This window comes from Ornithorhynchus anatinus, chromosome 4 (genome assembly GCF_004115215.2).
Source record: "Ornithorhynchus anatinus isolate Pmale09 chromosome 4, mOrnAna1.pri.v4, whole genome shotgun sequence".
Taxonomy (NCBI): domain Eukaryota; kingdom Metazoa; phylum Chordata; class Mammalia; order Monotremata; family Ornithorhynchidae; genus Ornithorhynchus; species Ornithorhynchus anatinus.
The window spans coordinates 23,483,721-23,493,005 of record NC_041731.1 but is presented as its reverse complement, the minus strand read 5'-3'; the positions used below and the strand labels follow the sequence as shown (position 1 = coordinate 23,493,005).

General features: G+C 43.5%; 1 non-coding gene across 1 annotated transcript; it reads right to left on the bottom strand.

Moving 5' to 3' along the window:
- Nucleotides 1-720: 720 nt before the first annotated feature.
- Nucleotides 721-848, bottom strand: LOC114811474. Its single transcript, XR_003759177.1, has one exon. It is a non-coding gene; the product is annotated as a U6atac minor spliceosomal RNA (small nuclear RNA).
- Between the last annotated feature and the right edge of the window lie 8,437 nt (nt 849-9,285).

Genomic DNA, 9,285 nt, shown 5'->3' with positions numbered 1-9,285 from the left:
TAGGTAGCTAGTTACCAAAATAACTAGTTACTAACCAACATGCTAAGTAACTATTTACTACTACTACTACTACTATGTACCCTTGATTTTATTTTTGTATTATCCCTGTCCTTGTCTCTTATGTTGATTTTGTGTTCTTGTGGCTTTATGTTTTCTCTATGTGCCAGTCTCAATTTCCCCCTGAACTGAATTCTTAGACTGTGAGGCCCTTTAGGGCCAGGAACCCTGTCTAATTCTCACACGATGTGTTCTTTCTCTCAGCTGAGTAAAGTGCTTTACATACTGTAAGAGCTTAGTAAATAATAAGAATAACATTAATGATAATGATGGTATTTGTTAAGCACTTACTTTGGGCCAAACACTGTTCTATGCGTTGGGGTAATAATAATAATGGTATTTGTTAAGTGCTTACTAATTAATTAATGTTGGTATTTGTTAAGCACTTACTATGTGCCAAGCACTATTCTAAGTTCTGGGGTAGATACAAGGTAATCAGATTGTCCCACGTGGGGCTCACAGTCTTCATCACCATTTTACAGATGAGGTAACAGGCATAGAGAAGTGAAATAACTTGCCCAAGGTCACCCAGCTGACAAATGGCAGAGTCGGAATTAGAACCCATGACCTCTGACTCCCAAGCCCGTGCTCTTTCCACTAAGCCACGTTGCTTCTCTAGCCTCGCTGCTTCTCTTACTATGTGCAATGCACTGTTCTAAGCACTGAAAAACTTGGTTAGATGCCACAAAGTTGTTGGCAATGCCTTAACCATATGTGCATTGTAAAAGCCAATAGGACCACTTCCATTCTTCTCAAGGGGAGTGCTAACCTTCTCTCCTTTCATACAGCACTAGATACAAGGTAATCCGGGTGTCCCATGTTGGGCTCACAGTCTTAATCCCCATTTTACAGATGAGGTAACTGAATCACAGAAAAGTTAAGTGACTTGCCCAAAGTCACACAGCTGTCAAGTGGCGGGGCCAGAATTAGAGCTCACAACTTCTGACTCCCAAGCCTGGACTCTTTCCACTAAGCCATGCTGCTTTTCTAAGATATTTCCTTCCTGGTGGGTGGCAGTGTGTGATTGGGGCTGTATTATAGGTTTGTGTAGGAGTTAAGCGCTTACTATGTGCCAAGCACTGTTTTAAGTGCTGAGGTAATAATAATAATAGTGGCATTTGTTAAGCACTTACTATGTGCCAAGCACTATTCTAAGCACTGGGATAGATACAGGGTTATCAGGTTGTCCCATGTGGGACTCACAGCCTTAATTCCCATTTTACAGATGGGGTAACTGAGGCCCAGAGAAGTTAAGTGACTTGCCCAGAGTCAAACAGCTGACAAGTGGCAGAGTCAGGATTAGAATGCATGACTTCAGGCTCCCAGGCCCCTGCTCTTTTCACTAAGCCAAGCTGCTTCTCAGTACTACTACAACTACTTTCAAACATTTAGTACAGTGCTCTGCACACAGTAAGTGCTCAAAACTATCCTCCTCCTCCTCCTACTGCTGATGTTGCTGCTGCTAAGTGCTGCCACTATTACTATTACTCCTACCACTACACTATTTTAATACCTGTCTCCCTGTCTAGACTTTAAGTTCCTGGTTGGCAGGGAACACATCTACCAACTTTGTCCTATTGTACTTTCCCAAGCCCTTAGTACAGTGCGCTGCACAGAGTAAGTGCTCAATAAATACCATTTATTGAGTGATCATTACTTATAACTACTACTAGATAGTAAGTAAGATTTGGGAAGCAGCATGGTCTAGTGGATAGAGCGTAGGCCTGAAAGTCAGAAAATGTGGGTTCTATTTCTGGCTCTGCCAGTTGACTGCTGGGTAACTTAGGACAAGTCAGTTAACTTCTCTGTGTTTCAGTTTCCCCAACTGTAAAATGGGAATTTAATACCTGTTTTCCCTCCTTCTTAGATTGTGAGTCTCATGTGGGACAGTCCTGATTCAGTTAATCTGAACTAATAAATGAGTATCTACCCCATGGCATAGTGGATAGAGCATGGGCCTGGGAGTCAGAACGTCATGGGTTCTAATTCCGGCTCCTCCACTTGTTTGCTTGTTGGGGCAAGTCACTTAGCTTCCCTGTGCCTCAGGTACCTCATCTGTAAAAAGGGGATTAAGGCTGTGAGCACCACATGGGACTAACTGATTACCTTGTATATATCCCAGGGTTTAGAACAGTGTTTGGCACATAGTAAGCTCTTAATAAATACCACTATTATTAGTATTATTATTACCCCTAGTGTTTAGAACAATGCTTGGCATATAATAAGTTTTTAAAAAATATCATAATAAATAAATGAGACATCCAAAAACAGAGTAGGCTGTATTCTGGAGACTGTGGAAGGTAGTGTGACTTTTGCCAGTAAGTTTTGGGGTAAACAAACCCAGTGAGGAAACTCTGATATGAAACAAAAGAGTTTAGACCCTGAACACAAAGGCATTCTCTCTATGTGGACTGTAGAGTGGCAGGTGATGTTTCCATCTTCCACCATGAAACATTATCAAACAAAACTGAAAATGACCTTCACATGTTCTCTGAAGTTTGGGAAGCCAAACACAACTCCATCGGCAAGAAAGATACTTACAATTTTATGTTCTTTTTTGTCTATATGCGAGTAAGGAAAATCATTATAGATATCAATGCTTCCTTAGTGATTTTCCGTTATGATACAGAAAAAGAGACAAGAGATTGATAGAACTGAAGTTGGAAAGCAATCTCAGGGGATTAGTTTCCTATTCAAGTGCTTTCCTGAAAAGCTTTGCAGGGTGGACTCATTTTTGAAAGAAACAGGGAAAGTAGAGTCTAGGAGCCATTAGAGATGACTCACTTAGATTTTAACTCATTCTGATATTTACTTATTTTGATTTTAATTTACTCTGATGTTCTGATCCAATTAGTTGGCATTTTGTCTATAAATGTAAGAGCCGAATTGTTCATATTTTGTGTTGCAGGAGAAAATATAGACCGTCAGTGCCCGGGAAAGAGACAGTTTTCTTAAAACACGGTACAGTCATTTAAATGTTATTGACAGAGATCGGGGCTAATGCGTAGTGATGTTGACTGTTGTTGATCTTAACTCTTTTCGAGCGTAACTTGCTTGGATTTTCCCTCACTGAGCTGTTGCCAGGGAAAATGCATTAGCCTTTATATCTCAAATGCAAACTATTCAGGGGCCTGTTGATTCCACAGAATAGCTTGGACTAGCAAGTACACCTGCCTGGCATGGCTGCTTTATTTTGACTGGAATTACCCTGCCAGTCCCCGCAACCTGGTTGGGGGGAGGGGGCACCATGGGAACAGCAGTAGCGTAGAAAGATTATTGAGCCTGTTTGTCTGCCCATTTGAGAGGGACATTGACAGGGCAGAATTGTGTTGATGAGGCCAGGGCAATTTGGGAACGGTGAGGCCCTCTCCCTTCGAACCTTCTCCCACACATTCCCTCGCAAGCACATGCATGTGGTCCAGAGGGGAGGGGTCAGTGGTCAGTGTTTGCTCCCCCCAAGGTCTGCTGCCCGGGTTTGGGGCTTCCAAGTTTGGAGAAGCACCATGGCTCCTGGCCTCTATGTGGCTGAAAGAGCTTCAGGGGTGCTTGGCACACCCTCTCTAGCCATGAGCTGAGAAAATGGACATATGAAAGGGAGAACCCAAGTGCTCCCTGCCTTGTCTTCCCCCAAGGAAAGAGGATCAAGGGGAACTCCTATTCCTGGCCTCTATGTGGCTGAAAGAGCTTCAGGGGTGCTTGGCACACCCTCTCTAGCCATGAGCTGAGAAAATGGACATATGAAAGGGAGAACCCAAGTGCTCCCTGCCTTGTCTTCCCCCAAGGAAAGAGGATCAAGGGGAACTCCTATTCCTGGCCTCTATGTGGCTGAAAGAGCTTCAGGGGTGCTTGGCACACCCTCTCTAGCCATGAGCTGAGAAAATGGACATATGAAAGGGAGAACCCAAGTGCTCCCTGCCTTGTCTTCCCCCAAGGAAAGAGGATCAAGGGGAACTCAGCCCATTGAGCCCAGTTCTCCCCTTCCACCTGGGGAGGACATCAAGACACTCTCCTTCCTACTCTGAATCTCTGAGGCAGCTGGCTGGGGCCTCTTCACAACATGTTCTCTGCTTCACATCAAGGGATAAGAAGGAAAAAGAAGGAGGTGGGAGGTGAGAGGCAGGAGAGGGGAGGCAGAAGGAAGGGAACTCCTATTTCTCCTGCCTCCAGGACATCTCCATGAGGGTATCCTGCCAGCACTCTAAACACAGCATGGATAAAACTGAAGTCTTCATCTCCTTCTCCCCTCTTCCTCCTCCCTATTTTTCTTCTTCTTCCTCCTGTTCCTCCTACTCCCTTTTTCTCCTTCTCTTCCACCTTCTCCTCTTTCTCCTCCTGCTCTTCCTACTCTTTTTTTTCTTTTATGGAACTTAAGTGCTTATTATGTGCCAGGCACTGTACTAAGTGCTGGGGGAGATACAGCTAATCAGGTTGAACACAGTCCATGTCCCACATGGGACTCACAGTCCTAATCTCAATTTTAGAGATGAGGTATTTGAAGTCCAGAGAAGTTAAATGACTTGCCCAAGGTAACACAGCATACAAGTGGTGGAGTTGAAATTAGAACCCAGGTCCTCTGACTCCCAGACCCATGCTCTTTCCATTAGGCCATCACTGCTTCCTCTTCTCTTCCTCCTTCTCCTCCCTCTTTCCCTCCTACTCCCTTTTACTTCTTTTCCTCCTACTCTTCCTTCTTTCTCCTCCTGCTCTACCTCTCTCTCCTCCTCCTCTTCCTTCCAACTCTCCCATCTCAGGTAACATCAACTTTATCTTAACTGTCCCAGAGTTTTCAAAATTAGTATCCTCTTCAAGTCTTCACTGTCTTTTAACAATCCCACTCAATCTGCTTCTATAAATCCTGTCACTTTATCCTAATAGTATTATTACTACTACTCATACTACTGGAGAAGCATGATGGCCTAGTGGAAAGAGCAGGGGCCTAGGAGTCAGAGGACTTGGGTTCTAATCCTGGCTCTACCACTTGTCTGCTATGTGACACTGGGCAAGTCACTTAACTTTTCTGTGCCTCAGTTGCATCATCTGTAAAGTGGGGATTAAACCCTCTTTCCTTGTACTTAGACTGTGAGCCTAATGTGGGACAGGGACTGTGTCCAACCTGATTAACTCATATCTACCCTAGGGCTTAGAAGAGCACTTGCTTAACTATAATAATTATATAAATGTATATAAATATATATACAGATGTGAATGGGGTACCCTCTTGGGCAATGCTCTGTACTTAGCATTTGAAGTACAAAAAAAGGAGTGATGCTTTCCATATCCACAAGAAGAGCAGCATATTAACAGAGTAATCAAAATAAGTCATTGAATGAACAACTGTAAACCCGTCATTGGGCAGGGATTGTGTCTATCTGTTGCCGAATTGTGTATTCCAAGCACTTAGTACAGTGCTCAGCACATAGTAAGTGCTCAATAAATACCATTGAATGAATGAATGAATGAATGAATGAATACATTCAAAAATGCTCAGGAAGGGTATAAATAAGTATAAGTGCTGGAAGGGCTGATGAGTTTGTATGACTTAAGATGCTAGGAACTACTTGGTGCAGGCCTGTTGGAGTAATAGGATTTTAGGAGGGCATCAAAATGGGGAATGCTGTGGTCTTTCCAATTTGGAAAGGAGTTCCAGGCTTGGGGAACAATAAGGATGCAGGGACAAATGCAGGAGTGAGCCAGTGAGATTAGCTCGAGAGGAGTAAAAAGAGCGAGCTGGGGTTTAATGAAAGAGAGCAGCTACTTTAGGCGAGGCATGCTGGTGAAGGGCCTGGTAACCCATTGTGAGGGGTTTTTGCTCTGCTTGATGTGGAGTGACACGGGCAGGCAGCAGAGGGCTTTAAGGTGTGGAGAGAGAATCTACAGAGAATCTCTTTCTCAAAACCAAAACACTCCTGTTTTGTCCCCTTGCGGCCCCTGGTTTCTCCAAATCTCAATGCATTATTTTCTTCTTGTCTAGTACAATTGGTAACATCCTAGGTTATAAGGTGATTTGGTGTTTCAGAGATTGCTGTTATGGCCATTATTACACCTGTTTCTCAGTCTATGCCACTACAAACAGCCCATTGCCTGCATCCTCTTAATATTTTCTATGACAGGGTATGGATGAAAATAAATGCGGTGCCTTCACCTAGCAAAGAACTTTGACGTAACTGGCCTTTTTTTTAATGTTATCTTTGAAGTCCTTACTATACTGTCAGGTGCTGTATAAAGCACTGAGGTAAATACAAAATAATCACTTTGGAAACAGTCCACGTCCCATATTGGGTGGACAGTTTTTATCTCCATTTTACAGATGAGGTAACAGAGAAGTTAACTGACTCGTCCAAGGTTACAGAAAAATGGCTTTATCCTAGGACATTTCTCAGGGGCTAAACTACAAACCTAGAAATGGATTCATTAATTTATTCAATTGTATTTACTGAGAGCTTACTGTGTGCAGAACACTGTACTAAGCGCTTGGAAAGTACAATTCATAAACTGATTGGTGCTCACCATGGACATCTCGGTATGATCCGGGAAACAAAAAATGAAAAGAGAGAACGAATACCCAGAACACCACTGTTCAACCTACTGCCAAATCCTGCCGGTTCTTCCCACATGACATCTTCCAGATCGAACCTTTCCAATACACCTAAACAGCTCCCCTGTCTCCCTGATCAAAGCACTAATCATATTATGGCCAGACAATTTTCTCAGTATCCTTGCTGGTCTCCCTGTTTCCAGCCTCTCTTCACTCCTATCTATACTACATGCTGCTGCATAAATGTTTTTCTTCAACTGTAACTTAGCCCACCTCTCTGAAGATAGGTAAAAGAATTTAAGTTATTAGCCCTAAAGATTGGGCAGAGGGTAACTTCATTTGTGCCTTAGGAGGGAAAGAGTACTTTTTTTCCTCTAGACTGTAAACTCATTATGGGCAGGGAATGTGTCTACTAACTCTGTTGCGGTGTACTCTTCCTATTGTAGTTCATTGCTCTGCACACAGTTACTGTTCAATAACTACTCTGATGATGATGAGAGCAGTACAAGAGGGAAGAGACACAATTTACAGCAAAAGTGATTTGAGATAAACAGGAGAAAAAACTTTCTGAAGTGAGAAGTTGGGAGACTCAGGTTTCAGGATTCAAACTAGGTTGCATGGGGGAAGGTAAGACCTAGCAGAGGTTCTCAGCAGCTTCTGGGCTGCTAAATATAGCATATCACATGCCCCAGCAGCTGTATTTGATGCCTGATCAAGGCAGCAGGCAGGTAAAAGTGAAATGTGGGCACCTTCTTTGAGTTTCTTCCCATTCCCTACTACTGGTGATGATTCTTCTTCACACACCCCGAAGTCTGTTCTTTCTGAACCTCGGTTTTGGAGAACTCATTAACGTAAGTAGCTCAGCAGAAGAGTAGTAGGCGAAGTAGGAGAAGGAGAGGGAAGATTGGGAGGCGGAAGAGGAGGAGAAGTTTAAGCAGCGTAGCCTAGTGAGAAGCAGGGTGCCTAGTGAATAGAGCGTGGGCTTGGTAGTCAGAAGGACCTCGGTTCAAATTCTGACTCGCTACTTTTTGCTGTGTGACCACAGGCAAGTCACTTCACTTCCCTGTGCCTAGTTACCTCGCCTGTAAAATAGAGACTGAGTCCCATGTGGTCTCAGGTTTGGCACCCAGTGGAGACTCCAATCTCCATTTTCAGTTTTACTATGGTTAAACGAATATTGTATCTATCCCAGTGCTTAACACATAGTAAGCACTTAACAAATGCCATCATTACTGGCAGTAGTAAAATAATTTATTAGGCACCCACTGGGAAGAGTGCACTATACTAAGCACTTGGGAAAGAACAACAGAAACATGAAAGACATCCTCTAACCACAAGAAGATTTTACTCTCTCAGGGGAGACAAACCTAAAAAGTATTTACAGATGGGGTAATCAAAATAAGTAAATTTGATTGCCCAAATGACCATGCAAAGGTCCATAAGAGGTGAAGGAGGTTATAATTGAATAAAGATGTAGCTACTTGGTGGGGGGCGGGGGAGGGTGTGCTGGGGTAGGGGTTCATGGGACTTAAGTTTGGGGAATTAATCAGGGAAGGTTTGTTGAAGGAGGTGGAATTTTAGGAGGGCTTTGAAGATGGGGAGAGCTGAGGTCTGTCAGGTTAGTGTGAAGGAGGAACAGCCTGGACCTCTAGGGAACATGTCTTCCAATTGTGTTGTAGTGTACTTCCTCAAGTGCTTTATCCATTGCTCTGCACACAGTAAGCATTCAGTAAATACCACTGATTGATTGAACAGCGTGAGAGAGGAGATGGAGGCAGGAGAGTTCAGATAGAGGAAAACAGAGCAGAGCACTGTTTTAAGAACTTGGAAGAGTATAATTTGACAGAATTGGTAGACACATTCCCTGCCCATAGTGGACCTACAGACAGAAATTCATATAAATGAATTATGGATATGTACGTAAGTGTTGGGGGGCTGAAGGAGGGGAGGATAAAGGATGCAAATCCAAGTGCAAAGATGACACAAAAAGAAACTGGGAGAAGAGGAAATGTGAACCCAGTCAGAGAAGCCCTCTTGGGGGAGATGTGCTTTTTAATAAAGTTTTGAAGGTGGGGAGAGTGATCTTCTGTGGGGAGAGGGAGGGTGTTCCAGGCCAGAGACAGAACATGGGCGAGAGGTTGACAGCAAGATACACAAGATCGATGTACAGTGAGTAGTTTGGCTTTAGAGGAGTGAAATGTGTGGGCTGGGTTGTAGTAGGAAATCAGGGAGGTAAGATAGGATGGGGCAAGGTGATTGAGTGCTTTAAAGCCAATGGTAAGGAGTTTCTGTTTGATGGGGAGGTAGATGGGCAACAACTGGAGGTTATTGAGGAATGGAGAAACATGAATTGAATGTTTTTGTGGAAAAATGATCCAAACAACAGACTGAAGGAAGCAGGGAGGTCAGCAAGGAGACTGATTCAGTAATCTAGGTGGGATGTGATAAGTGCTTGGATTAACATGTAGCAGTTCAGATGGAGAGGAAAGGGAGGATTTTAGCTATGCTGTCAAGGTTGAACAGGAAGGATTTAGTGACAGATTGAATATGTTGATTGAATAAGAGAGATGAGTTGAGGATAATGCCAAGGTTACAGGCTTTTGACAGGAAGGATGGTGGTGCTGTTTACAGTGACAGGAAAGTCAGGGGAAGGCTAGGGTTTAGGTGGGCATATAAGGAGCTCTATGAACCCC